Here is a 15,313-nt window from a genome sequence, read left to right on the forward strand (position 1 = left end):
TTATTTAAAGCTGCCTTAATCAACATTTGAATCAAACATTAATCAAATGACCACATCTATGACATGTGAAACTTGTTAGTGTTAAAGAAGGAAAATAAATTGCAGTACTTGACACTATCGAATTGTATGTACTTTCTGGAATCACAATGACTTAACCATTATTTTAAATTGCAGTACAAATCGAATTGCACCCAAGTATTGTGAAAGAGTCAAATTGTCCCAGCCACTATTAACTAGCATGATTAGCATTGTTCATAGCATTTTTCACAGAACTTCCTTCACATATTTTATTCTTTTTTGCAAGCTATTTTCATAGAGCCCGACCAATAAATGATTTTTAAGGCCAAAACCCATACCAAATATTTCGTTATTTAAAAATCAAATAAAAAAATCGGAAACGCGTTACAAAACATAAAGATTTCCCTAACATAGTTATTGTTGTTATTTATGAGTTCTCACTAAAATTATATAATTTTTTGTCACAACAGAACAGAGGAACATCAAAATATTTAAAAGTTCTGATGACTAAAATGTATAAAAATACAAACTAAGATATAAATGTTTAGAAATGATTCTAATGAAAATATTTAAAGAAAGATATATCTATCTTCTATCTATGTCATCCATTAAATACCGATCGATCAGAAATGCTAATGTTGGCTGATATCAGCCCACCGATATATCGGTCTAATTTTCAAGGACTGGTGATAAACCTATTATCTTCAAACATTACTCACAACTGAATGGTGACCAAAAATGGAGACACCCCCCCACCTAAACCCGTTCTCTATCAGCCTCCCCACCCTGTGTGTAACTGGGGTAACACTCTCACAGACTGGGTGTAACGTCGGAAGCCTGTCAGAGCAGAGTTTGATGAGCACGCTCTTCACTCTGCCGTCTACTGTCTAAATTCAAATGTTTTGATACGTTTGAGACAGAAAACAGGGAAGTACTCCCAACATTTTCTTGCATCACCTTTTAAAGCCCTGGTAGCTTTTGGGTGAAACGACTGAGCAGCGAGCCCCGTATCAGACCTGAGAATGACGCGCACCAGGAGGCAAGAGACGCTGCATCTGGCCAGTTACTCATGACGTGTCAAGAGCAGCCTCAGATGTGGAGGTGACTTGCACTGAGAAGTCGAAAATGACGTGCAGCATAATTTGAATATATAATCAAGTTCATTCTGTGCTGATCGCCAAAAGCATAAAAACCCTGGAAACATGCAAATCACTCAACACAAAAAAAGCCATTATACTATAACTCTTTGCATGAAGTAGTAAAAAGAAACTACGTATGCTGTGGTGGCATTATGTTTACATATCTTACCAACTAATTGCATCGTACTGCAACATTCATAATTGATTATTAAATACCTAATTAACAAGCGGCACGTGTTCATTTTCACATTGACATATCAGCTTTGGAATTCCAATCAGTCCACACTGTGTGATGAAACCTCACCAAATGACAAGAATATGCCGTTACCATCCTAACTTTTTCTTTTTGGGAACACCAAGCCTCTTTTTGAGCCTCTCCTGCTCTGCTCTGGATTCAACAGCGATTTAACATTCGACCCAGTTTCAGCGAGGTCTTACTGGGACACAACCAAGTGTCATACGGCAGAACCAGAATAATAAAAGCCCTCCACTTTGGATATGAAGCAAACGATACCCTGTTTAGGTCTATAACATTAACATAGCAGCACAACACTTCTGTATGGGTGATTTGCCTATTTAGGAAGCACACACAGTTGCCAGCTTGCATTATGCTATCAATGTGGATGAAAAAGAGAGGCACCGAGAATAAGACAGGATAAGTACAGTGTAATCCAATACACAGGCATCTCATTTTGAAGGCTTATTAGCACACCTGCCCTGGATGTTAGTTTGGCATAGAAATGACAGCCAACAATTTTACGCGACCCTTAGGATGTAATTAGTAGCTTATTAATGTAATTAGTCGTACCATGCCATGTAATCGCACAAGCTTGGGATATCAATAGTTAATGTGCAAACTGGATCACAAACAACCTGATTAAATTTTCTAACTTACTTTCAAAGAGCAAGTAGCAGTCTGCCAGCAGGTCTCCCGGGGACTTGAATGTTTTATGAAGTTAGCGAAGTACTTTTGTCTGTGAGGTGAGCTCCGGCTGGAACAATTCCACTGGTCTAATTATACACGCACATGCTGATGTTGACAGTGGAGTTCACAATATGTGTTTAACCTAAGGAGTCGGGAATCTACACATTGAAGGCAGTGTTTTAATGTTATGCCCTTTGGCTAAGAAAGAGCCGCGGCAATATTCATGAATTGGTTGAAAAGCCAGAATGTGGTGTTTGTAAAAATAGCTGCCGCAGTAAGGACACTGTTGTGCGTTGTACCCCCACAGCCCTGTGAGATGGACGCACCCCTGCAGCGATGCCACCCTCATGTTGGTGGTGTTATTTAACAAATTAATTTCTAAAGTACGTACGTTTTCAATTGAACTGTCAGTGTGTCGCTTGTTTTGGCTAGTTTACATGTGTACTCTTGTAAATTTATCCATTACTAGCTATTTTAGCTAAACATTTAAAGCATTTATCAGATAATTTAGCTGTTTCTCTACAGTATTTATTGCTTTAGCTAGCTTTTTCAACTCTTTATCCGTTAATTTAGCGAAGTATTTCTACCATTTATCCCATTATTAATTATCCTCAAAGTAATGGAAAGCTAAAACTTAAGTATGCTCTAAGCAATGTTGTGACGTCATTCCTGTCGACGTTCAAAGGAGATGTTTTTACAGTGTGTTCTGGGGACAGGCAGCTAGCAAATAGTGAGATGTTTTTACAGTGTGTTCAGGGGACAGGCAGTTAGCAAATAGTGAGATGTTCTTCAGTGTGTTCAGGGGACAGGCAGCTAGCATATAGTGAGAAGTTTTTTACGGTGTTTGGGGACAGCAGCTAGAAGATAGTGAGATGTTTTTACCAGTGTTTTCTGGGGACAGGTAGCTAGCGATAGTGGAGATGTTTGCTGGTGTGACAACAAATGTTTAAATGTGCTCTAAGCATCTGACGCCTGTTAACATGTTAAGTAATGATAAATAAATCTAAAGCTATTAGGCCTGCAATGTAACCAGTACTTTTAGCTCTCCAACCACTAATGCATTACTTTCAGCTAACTGTTTAGATGTCACTGTTTGCTGGCTGCTAGTTTCTGTCACAATATAGTGTTCAGGTGTTAACAGCTGTCGATCAACATGTGCATATTTTTTCTATGTCGACGCATGAATTCTATCGTTGTTGCAAGTTGGTTTTGTGCAAGTTGAATCTAAAATCTGTAATTACTTTTTCCCAGAAGTGCATGAGTTTCTAAATGAAAAACGTTAGGAGCATCAACTAGTCGACTTTGTAATTAGTCAGCTCTGTTGCTGGCGTCGACGTTTTGGGTTTTACGTCCATCAATGCAACCGAGCCCAACATATATATATATATATATATATATATAATAATCACACACCCACACACACACACACACACACACACACACACACCACTCACCTCACTCACTCACTACCGGTCAAAGTTTGGGGTCACTTAGAAATTTCCATTGCACCCATTATGACAGAATCCCAGCTGAGATCAGTAGCATTGTTTTTTTAACCAGGGCAGCAGTTTTCAGATTACATTATGCTGAAATAATTGCATAAAGGTTCGCCAGTGTTTTTCTAGTTAGTTTTTTAAAATTATATCAGATTAGTAAAATAATGTGCCTTTGGATGATTGAATGATGGTTGGTGGTAATGGGTAATGTAGATACCTACCGGTCCAAAGTTTGAGGTCACTTAAAATTTCCATACACTCCATTATAGACAGAATACCAGCTGATCTGAGTGGGGGCTGATCTTAATGCAATATCTAAATATACCATTATCACCAACATAAATTCATCATCCAAAGGCACATTATGTTTAAAAATCGATATCATTTTAAAACTAACTAGAAAAACACTGGCGAACCCTTTCGCAATTATGTCAGCACATAATGTAATCTGAAAACTGCTGCCCTGGTTAAAAAACAATGCAACTGATCTCAGCTGGGATTCTGTCTATAATGGAGGGCAATGGAATTTCTAAGTGTTTGTGTGTGTGTGTGTGTGTGTGTGTGTGGTTTGTGTTTGTTGTGTGTGTGTGTGTGGGTGTATATATATATATATAATATAATATATATATATATATATATATTATATATATAATATATATATAATTAGGATAACACACGGTGGCCCTCATTTATCAACCAAACGTAGAAACAAGCGCAGATACATGTGAGCTTCCTAAAAACTGGATTAGGCTGTATGAAAATGTTGAATAGAAAGAGATCACTGATGCGGTCGACAGTGTTGCTCGTAAGTAAATCTGACTCCAGCTGAAGCTTATTTATTTAACATCCGTGACATACGTATACTCCTAATAGTAAAACCTAAACGGATTTCCCTTACATTAGTTATTTGTAGTAATTTATAAGTTCTCACTAAAATATGATATGTTTTATTGTCTTAGTTCTGTTTTATTGTAACAGATCAGAGGACATCAAAATATATTGAAGGTCTGATAAATAAATGTATAAAAATACAAATAAAATGACCCTTAAAGTCCGGGACAAAAAACACATACAAAACAAAAATCAGTGGCACCAACAGGGACGTTGTTGAGCGTCCTATGGGACAAACTATGCAAGTTTCTTGCTGTCAAAATGAAATTGTTGTCATCCTGTGTGATGTAGGCCTGCACGATTTGGGGGAAAAAATTGAATCACGATTTTTTTTTTTTTTTTTAGCTTAGAATTGGTATCACGATTCTCGCCCGATGTTATGCACACAGACCATGACAAAACAATGGTAGTACCAAACAATGATGTTTTTGGCACCTATAGCACGTTGTGTATCACCACAACTGTACACATAGAGGCTTCAATGAAGAGAAGGGAGAGCATCGCAGCCCTGGGGAGCACTTTAAGACCTTTTTTATCCAGTCAGTCGTAGGCTTGTGATGCAGTCAGCTGTAAAATTAATGAGAATCAAAGTCATTAATTAAATCATGAACCGGGTGAATCGAGATTGCGATTGTATAACAATTAATCATGCAGGCCTAGTGTGAAGTGACAGATTTTTTACCTAAAAATGCATTTAGATGCGCGTAGAATAGGTGCAAAGTACACGATGTATGTAAGATCTCACACACATGAACACAAACAGGCTTCTCTGTAATCTAGGGCGCTGTGCTGTAAATTACACTGCCTCAGTCGTTGTTTGGAGTGTCTTCGAGAAAGCGTTCTTCTCTCCAAGCATGTTTCCGCTACCAGTCCGAAGTGTTACAGCCATAATTAGCCAGTATTAATGAGGAGGCAACTTCAAAATGAAACGTATGAATATAAAGGTGTTGTTATACAAACACTGTTTCATATTTCATTTAATCTTTCACGGCACTCACATGGGACCGTAAGAAAGCATGTTATCAAGTGCCCGCTGACTCTTTGTGCCCGTGAATACTGAAGGGGAAAACCACACCTTTTCCATCTCGCTGTACGTCAAACGGCTCTATTTCTGAATGATATTCGAGAAGCCTCATAAATCCATCAATTAAATTTCCCTTTTTATTAATTAGCATAGAAATAAAAGACTTTTAATACATATGCCCAACATGAAGCACTGCTCCTTATCTCTGTCTGATTAGCAGAAGCATTACATTGAAAGCGGTCAGGATACATGAAAGACGCCCCCTTTTTACCTTTTGCAACACTCACAGATAATTAAACCCATGGGGAAAGCATTGAGTGTACTCTGAGATCAGAATGGCTTAGGGGAAGCAACTGTGGAACTAGAACATACATAACCCAAACACTGGCTTTTCTTCACTCAGGCAACAAAAACACCCTTCAAACTATTTCTATATGTATTTATAAAGAAAGATTACAGTCGGTGACTACTAACCTCTAGAGGAATGTTGTGACACATATCACAATAATTGGTCTTTAACCCTCATGTTGTCCTCGGGTCACATGACCGTTTTCCTATATCAACTCCTTTTTAATCACCCAAAATACATGATCGATTCTACACAACGCTCTTTGGCAAGTACAAATCTCTACTTCCATTAACTTTAGGGGTGTCGTATTCAATGTTATAGCATTTGGAAAAAAAAATGCTTTGAAATAGTATTGAGTAAAAGTTAACATATTCCAATCTGTGATTTCCATCAACATCCATGTCTTTTAATTTTAGTGTAAATAATTCCTAATTTCTACTTTTCTAAATCAAACATTAGGTATAATTTCCATAAATAAGGTTTATTGACCATAGTTCCAAAAATACTGTAAACTAAGTTATAAGTTAAGTGACAAACATTGAAAAAAAGGGACAAAAAGTAAGAAAACATTGATAAAAAGCGTCAAAAGTGATTTTCAATTTTGACGGGAAGACAACACAAGGGTTAAGGTCTATTTAAGAATTTTCTGTTCATACCAATTTCTATACAGTACGTTGATCATAAACTTGCACACGTGAAATATTCAGTGTGCGGTGTTGAATATTAACGGGAAACCTCCACCTAATGGGATGAGAACGAGAGAGGTTGCCTCCTGAGTGAAAGAGCCAACATCTTCCCTCATTTCTCCGTCTTGAGATGGCTCCCTTCATGGACCAGTGTTGCATCATCCCTTCGAAAATAGCTGCTGGAAAAAAGAGAATTTATTGTCTATTTTTTGTTTTCTCTCTTTGAAGGCTTCGTAAATGAGGAACCCCCTCCCCAACACACCCCACACACCAAAAAAAAAAAGGTTGCTTGTACGATGTTAAATTTATCATGACGGGATGAAATTTTTTTCCCCATGAAACATATGTGCTGATCATGATTTTTGGAGAAAACAAATCCAACGCACTGTGAGACCAGTGAAAAGTGGAGAGAAAGTGGAACAAAGTTTCCTCAGAAGCCAGGCCAATGCTTCACCCTCTGCCAAGTGCTGGGTTTCTGTTTTTGTCCACCGTGCCAGTGATGCTCTATGATTGTTCTTGTTTGAACTGAGTAGAAGCCCACACACACAAATAAGTTCTCTAATTGGGGTATTTAAGGATGAGAGTGGGTAGGAAGAGACGAAACGCTTCAGAACCGAGGTAGGAAGCCTAAATTTGATCTCCGGCAAAGGCGGAGTGTGACTTCCTGCCACTCACGGTCTTACTTAGTCTTTCTTTTCTAACTTGTAACTTATCCAATATGTGATGCCTCTCGCCGTGGCATGTCCTCGAGGAGCAAAGCCCCTTCGGAGTTCTTGGAGTTGACCAGCAGGCATTAACAAAGACAGTTCATGGGTTTGGCAGCATGGACCCTCAGGGCCTTGGCAATTCAGAACCAGCCTGTTTGATCTTATAGAGAACACACCGCCATGTCGGCACGGGAATGGTTATTTCCCTGGGGAAGCAGCCAGTGGAGACGGCGGAGGCTAAATATATTTGTGAGAGGCGATTACAGGTATAAAGTCGGATGTCAGCAGTGGAAAGGCTTTGAATGCTAAATTTGTGTCCACTCCCCTCCTGTCACAAGACACTGCACTTGAAAAGAGATGCTTTTCATCCTCTGTGATTTGCTCTATTTCACTCGCATATAAACTATATAGATTTGCACTCGACGTAATTATTCTCTAGTATGGCACCAGGCAAATTGCGCGGGGATGGATAATGTTGAGGAATATGTAAATATGGTTTAAAGGTGTTGCAACTCACTTCAGTGTGATGGGTCAGGACGCTATTTTGATGTTCAGGTGAGAGTTTTTCAGAGTTTATGCGGTTTATGTAAACAAATAGGCTCATGTTTCTTTGTGTGTGTGTGGTTCTGTAACAACAAGTCACAGCAATACAGACGCTTTAGAGAGGATAATTACAGGCCGACAGCAAATCCAGACCTAAGCTAAAACATAGCCATCTACCGATAGCATAAGCCTAGAGGTTAGAGAAGAGAGCTTTGATAGGGGTTCAGTCCCCAGACCAACAGGATAAAATCAGGGTGGGGAAATGAGTGCCCTTGAGCAAGGCCCTTAACGCCAACCGCTCCAATGGACCGCTCAGTGGCCAGCAGAGCATGGGGAACTTTCATTAAGATCATCTCTCATGCAGATCAGCTGTTAGGCTAACTAAAATAAAACCGTGCCCATCTCAGGTATAGTGAAGAGTAGGATGATGTGGGGGGGGGGAATTAATTCCAAAGGCCAAGAGAACTTTATCAGGATGCATAGTATCCTGATCAATGAAATAACCGGCCTTTAAAAATAAAAGTGCCTGCCTCTATGGGATTTAACATAGGGGTATGTATACTTACTCTCCTGTTTTTATGAAGAAACATTTATTTATTTACAATACATAATTCATTCACAAAAATTGGTGTCCTTAAAGGTTGGATTTTCCTGAATGTTTGAATAAAGGCATTGAGATCAATTTCTAAAGATGTTTTTAATTCTTCTTTAATGAACTTCAGCCTTGGTGTGTAAACTTTCTCCAGCCACTGTATATACTCTGTCATAAGAATTATACAAGCTCTTAAACAGAACACACAACCAAAATACTTTGTGCACAGCATAGAAACATACACGTAAATCACAGTTCAGACCGTTACGGCTAGCTCTGAATCCCATCGTTACTAACCGAAACCTAAAATACATCCACGGCTAATATAAACACTGATGGATGGAACCTAACACAACAATCAACCTCCATTTCCATGGACGCACACACTAGAAAGGAACTGTCCATCAGAAACCGCTCGCAGTCTAAAGTCAAGTCCAGCTGACGCTGCTCCTCCGGCCTTTCTTCACTGCTGCTTCGGGGGCGTCGGCAGTGTTGGCACACAGAGTGCGTTGATCAGGCACAGTGATATATGGAATGCATGCACAGGGCATGGCCTCTTTCCCATGTAATACAGTTATCATAAAAGCAGTGAGACTGCTATCAAAAAAAGATACCATCAATTTCATTAGCAACTGGAATCTGAGCAAAGAGATTTCACTGAATAGCTTCAGTATGTCTGCAGTGCTCGGAATACATCTGCATTATGTGCTGTACCCTTTTTATCTGCCATTCCTGTGGCCAAATGCCTTTTGTCTCGTAACCCTGCATGTAAGAAAAAACTGTTAAACAGATGCTTTCCTTATCAGCAGCCCCTCTAAATTCTTACTATGTTCCTCCTCCTCTTGATTAAGAGCAGCCCCAGACACAAAAGAGCAACACACTTATCAGACAGGGATCAGGGAGAAAAATACCCTCGCCATGAAGGCACCTCTCCTCCCCCTTTTTTTTTTTTTTTTCTTTTTTTTCTCCTGTGACTTCCCCAGCCAACGGAGGAGGACACGGTCGAGGAGGACACACGTGCGGGGGATGAGGAACAACTTGTCAAGATGGCGGATGATAAACAGAAAGCTCCATGTGGGTGGAAGAACCGAGGTATTCAGCTAGCCCCTTGGGTGGCTTCACTCGCGTTAGGAACGAAGAAGACCCGCGCACATTGGCATTCATTCAACCTTTTGGCAAAGGTTTTACCTTCCATAGTCACAGGGTGTGCAGGACGTGGTGTGCAAGGGCACCGCCATAAGACCTGAGGAAAAAAAACTTGTCAGAATGCCAAAGTACATTAAAGAATATGCCCGCTAACTAATGCAAGCTCCTCCATACTTATTTGCACAAAATAGTTCTTTGAGAAACTGAGCAGAAGTAAGCTAGAAGTGCCACAGGGATTTAAACCCCTGGCAAGGAGACAGTGGCTGCCTGTATTATTCGCAGTCTCTCGGTAAACTTTAAGCGTGAGGTAGCATGAATGACACTGGCAAGATGCGATGGATTTCACAGATCTAAAGAATAACCCAACTGTTGCCTCACCACGCTCGCAAGTAGAATTGCATTGGAAATTGCTAATGAAGTGTTGAAGCCAGAAATCAACATACAGTGGCTTAAGAAGTTTACACACCCATGCTAAAGTTGATTAAAAAGAGGAAAAAAAAACTCTTTTGGAAATTGATCTTAATGCCTTATATTTAAAAAAAAAATTGGAAAATCCAACCTTTTAAGGACACCTATTTTCTTTGTGAATGAAAAATGATTTAAATAAATACACGTTCTTCCTTACTACAGGGAGCATAGTTACACACATACTTATGTGTGTTAGTTATACACAGTAACATTTTACACATGTAATTACCATAGAGGCAGACACATTTTTATTTTTAAAGGCCAGTTATTTCATGGATCAAGATCATCACATACCCTCACCATACATAGAGATAGGCATGGGGAACTCTCCCTAAAATGATCTCTCAATGCAAATCAAACCAGCTACAATAAAACATCTATATGATAGACGTTTTGTCAGATTATGTTGTCATTCCTTTCTCCTTATCTTCTTTACAAGGACGTCTGTACACCTTGTGGGTTTTAGCATCAGGTGCAAAAGTTCAATTTTCCTCCCAATATGAGAATTATTTTTCACGAGGATGGAAGTAAAGGAAATTCAGCATTACTTACCATGTCTCACTGTGGACACCAAAGACCTTGGTGTATTACATACAGGTTGAACAATGGCTTACAAAACCCAGGCCCACATAATAAAAATTAATGAACTATTGCCAGGGTGATGCATATTAAGCTGTGTTAACAATCTGTCAGGCGAGGTCTCGACAGCCACTTGGCCTGGATGATGGATTTCAAAGCGGGATGAGACATCAATCACTGTCCTGTGGCGATTGGTTGTTTGTGTGTGCGGCGGTGGCCCTCCATCTCAGCGGAACGAAGGTTGGCTGATTGCTCCCGCTGCCTCTCTACATTCTGCGGCTACCTGACACCATGTTATACACCCAATGCTGAGCATGGAAATGCTTATTTACACTTCGTTGGGCCGAGACCCACATGCGCAATATCATTTGGGTGTCTTGAGCTGAATTGGCTGTTTGTCGTGCGAGCGAGCAGGTTTCTCCACCTGGTTATTGCCTCCCTGCTGCTTTTGCCCATTTATTCCACGATAGTTAGATGGAGGAGTGTTGGTTGTTGTGTTTGTTGGCCTGCCTGTCTCTGGCCCTGCTGCTACGATAGCTGACTGACAGTGGTTAAGATGTCTTTGTGCTTATCAAAAACGCTGGCGCACAGAGGTGAAACACTTTGCTCGGGATCTGCTTTGAAGCAGCAAGAGAATTCAGGTTTTAGATCCAGGAAGCAGCTGAAAGCAGTGCAGTGTATACAAAGACCAAGCTTTTATTATCCTAACCTCCAATACCCATCAACCAGAGGTAATTACAATATTGTACTCAACGGATTTATCCTTTATGAATTTAGCTTTGCATATGTTCAGTATGTCTGCACCATTTTTATTGTAACTGCAAATGATCATGATTATCCCTGGATTGTTATTTACTATTCAGCTTTTCTCCTTGTGGACATTTTCTTGTCTTGTTATGATCACTTGTGTGGCACATAATTGTTTTTTTTGGTTAATACTTTTCCACAAGCTATACAATGTTGAAAAAGTGCACCCCCAATCAAATTATCGCTAATATTACTATTACTACTATTTTTGAGTTAGTGGTACATTTTAATTATAAAGCCTGGTTATATCCGCAAGTGTTAATGTGTTACAGAGAGCAGGCAAATCTTCAAAGCTGCTGAACAGAAGGAGAAGCATGTTTACTGACCAGTTTATTTGCCGAATGAGAAGAAAATGTTGTCATATCACAGCGCTCTATATTTATTTTTGACAGAAATGAGCAGGAATAGACGACAGAGGAGACTACAGATTGAACACGCTTCTGAGGGGCGGACTTATTTAATATAGATTTTTTTTTTTTTTTTTTTATAAATACTCTTCCATGTAGGCATTCAGTCGAATGATGTCATTAAAGGTCCCATTGCCTGCTCTGCCTTTGAGAAAATGAAAGCTCAGATGGGCCGAGCTAGAATCTTGCCCTTAATGAGGTCATAAGGACAAGGTTACCTCTCTAGGCAAGGCAAGCACTTTATTGTATAGCACATTTCAGCAACAGGGCAATTCAAAGTGCTTTACACAAATCAGTTAAACAGATAAAACACAAGTACAAACAGTTAAAAGTCATAAGCATTAAAACCAATAAAACACATGAATAGACAGTTAAAACAAAATAGAACATTAGGACACATAAAACACAATAAAAGTTACAGTGGCTGTAACTAGTGTGTAATTCTGTACCAAGGCTGAATTTTGGGAAAGAGACTTCAGACCACTAAGGTCTATATAAAAGACTTCTACAGTTAGTAGGGGGCCACTAAGTATATAAAGAGACTTCAGATACAGTATTAGGGGCCACTAAGGTCTATATAAAAGAGACTTCAGATACAGTATTAGGGGCCACTAAGGTCTATATAAAGAGACTTCAGATACAGTATTAGGACCACTAAGGTCTATATAAAAGAGACTTCAGATACGTAATGGGGACCACTAAGGTCTATATAAAAGACTCATATGCAGTATTAGGGACCACTAGGTCTATATAAAACTTCTGATACAGTATTAGGGGACCACTAAGGTCTATATAAAAGAGACTTCAATACAGTATTAGGGGACCACTAAGGTCTATATAAAAGAGACTTCCGATACGTATAGGGGACCACTAAGGTCTATATAAAGCATCCAAAAGCACCATGTCATGGGACCTTTTAATTGCAAAAGGAATTTGAATATAGCTGGGTTTTTCAGAGTAATCTCTGTATTGTAAGACACAAGTCACAAATTTGATGACTTTAGATTCTACTCGAGAATTTCGACTATTGGTGGCTCCACATGGACTTGAGCTTTTTGACTTAAGAAGACTTGATACCTTTCCCCAAACCAAAGATTATAACATATTACTTAAAACGGGTTTTACAAGTACATTTATTTCCGTTCCTTTCCTGACTCAACTAATGCTATTAAATCCAAGCAAGTCTTTACTTCAGAACGCATCTTTCCAGATCCACTATGACTACGCTATGTTGCTGAGTGCCAGTTGGAAAATGTGACTGAATGATAATTTTGTTTGCATATAAAGTATTCATAAAGCTTTTGTTGCTGAAACGCCTCCCTCCCCCCCTTCCTCCCCTTGCCTGGGGCACATCGCTACGCACTGTAGCGGCTTCTCCAGCAGGCTGAACCGGGCTTCTTTCCTCCCCCCGGACACATCGCTACTTGGATGTGTGACGGCTAGAAAAAAAAAAAAGGACACGCCAAATCTGTAGTTGAGCCGCAGCCGCGCCTGATGAGCCGCGTGGCTCCAAACAGGCGCTGCACTAGTTCAATTTCATGAGGAAAAAATAGACTATTGTAGACGAAAATGAAGAGAGATTTTATATTAATTTTTATTTTAGTCTGTCTTTTGTCGTCAACAATAATGCATGTTAATTTAGTTCTTAGTCAGCGTTTTTTGACATTGGTGCAATCTTGTCATCGTCTCGGAAAAAAGGTCGTTGACGAACATATTTAGTCTCGTCTGACGAACTGAACACTACATACATCATAACAGGATGTTAAAAAACAAATCCACATGAATAGTATGGACATATCTACATCGGACGGACTAGGGCTGCACGATATTGGAAAAATCACATTGCAATATTTTTTTCCCCTGCGATATACACTCACCTTAGGATTATTAGGAACACCATACTAATACTATTTTTGACCCCCTTTCACCTTCAGAACTGCCTTAATTCTACGTGGCATTGATTCAACAAGGTGCTGAAAGCATTCTTTAGAAATGTTGGCCCATATGAAGATAGCATCTGCAGTTGAGGAGATTGTGGGATGCACATCCAGGCACGAACCTCCCGTTCCACCACATCCCAAAGATGCTCTACTGGGTTGAGATCTGGTGACTGTGGGGCCATTTTAGACAGTGAACTCATTGTCATGTTCAAGAAACCAATTTGTAATGATTCAAGCTTTGTGACATGGTGCATTATCCTGCTGGAAGTAGCCATCAGAGGATGGGTACATGGTGGCCATAAAGGGATGACATGGTCAGAAACAATGCTCAGGTAGGCCGTGGCATTTAAACGATGCCGATTGGCACTAAGGGCCTAAAGTGTGCCAACAAACATCCTCCACACCATTACACCACCACACCACACCACCACCACCAGCCTGCACAGTGGTAACAAGGCATGATGGATCCATGCTCTCATTCTGTTTACGCCAAATCTGACTCTACCATCTGAATGTCTCAACAAATCGAGACTCATCAGACCAGGCAACATTTTCCAGTCTTCAACTGTCCAATTTGGTGAGCTCTTGCTAATTGTAGCCTCTTTTTACTATTTGTAGTGGAGATGAGTGGTACCCGGTGGGGTCTTCTGCTGTTGTAGCTCATCCGCCTCAAGGTTGTGCGTGTCTGGCTTCACAATTGCTTTGCTGCATACCTCGGTTGTAACAAGTGGTTATTTCAGACGAAGTTGCTCTTCTATCAGCTTGAATCAGTTGGCCTATTCTCCTCTGACCTCTAGCATCAACAAGGCATTTTCGCCCACAGGACTGCCGCAAACTGGATGTTTTTCCCTTTTCACACCATTCTTTGTAAACCCTAGAAATGGTTGCACGTGAAAATCCCAGTAACTGAGCAGATCGTGAAATACTCAGACCGGCCCGTCTGGCACCAACAACCATGCCACGCTCAAAATTGCTTAAATCCCCTTTCTTTCCCATTCTGACATTCAGTTTGGAGTTCAGGAGATTGTCATGACCAGGACCACACCCCTAAATGCATTGAAGTAACTGCCATGTGATTGGTTGATTAGATAATGGCATTAATAAGAAACTGAACAGGTGTTCCTAATAATCCTTAAAGTGAGTGTATATTCCGATGTAAAAAGAAATGGCAGCACGGTGGCTAAGTGGTTAGCACTTCTGCCTCGCAGCAAGAAGGTTCTTGGTTCGAATCCAGGTCGTGCCGGGCCTTTCTGTGTGGAGTTTGTATGTTCTCTGGGTTCCTCTGGTACTCCGGTTTTTCTTCCCATCCATAAAAGATACAGCACTCCTAGGTAGTACCTACAGTTGAAAACTAGCCAATTGGCTAACACTGGTGCATTTACAGAAATATTCATTAATGTGCATTGTCCTAATCAAATAAATAAAATAAAAAGTAATTTTTAAAAGATTACATAAATTGCTCTATTTAGGAATAATACATAACGTAACGTAATAACAGCTAACGTGAATGACAGTGACTGCATGTTGCTTCCTCTAAATTACAGGTTGTGGTCGACTAGGGGGCCAGCTCGTTAGTTTGATAAATTGATCAGACCT

General features: G+C 39.9%; 1 long non-coding RNA gene across 1 annotated transcript in view; it reads right to left on the minus strand.

Annotated features, from left to right (window-relative positions):
• Positions 1-2,872: 2,872 nt before the first annotated feature.
• The window catches only part of LOC116669366 (uncharacterized), a 19,111-nt gene continuing 6,670 nt past the window's right edge, over positions 2,873-15,313 (minus strand). Inside the window, exon 3 of the long non-coding RNA XR_004326761.1 lies at positions 2,873-3,009. This is a non-coding gene — a long non-coding RNA (uncharacterized LOC116669366). The remainder of the gene's footprint in view (positions 3,010-15,313) is intronic.

This window comes from Etheostoma spectabile, chromosome 19 (assembly GCF_008692095.1).
Source record: "Etheostoma spectabile isolate EspeVRDwgs_2016 chromosome 19, UIUC_Espe_1.0, whole genome shotgun sequence".
In the NCBI taxonomy this organism is placed as follows: Eukaryota; Metazoa; Chordata; class Actinopteri; order Perciformes; family Percidae; genus Etheostoma; species Etheostoma spectabile.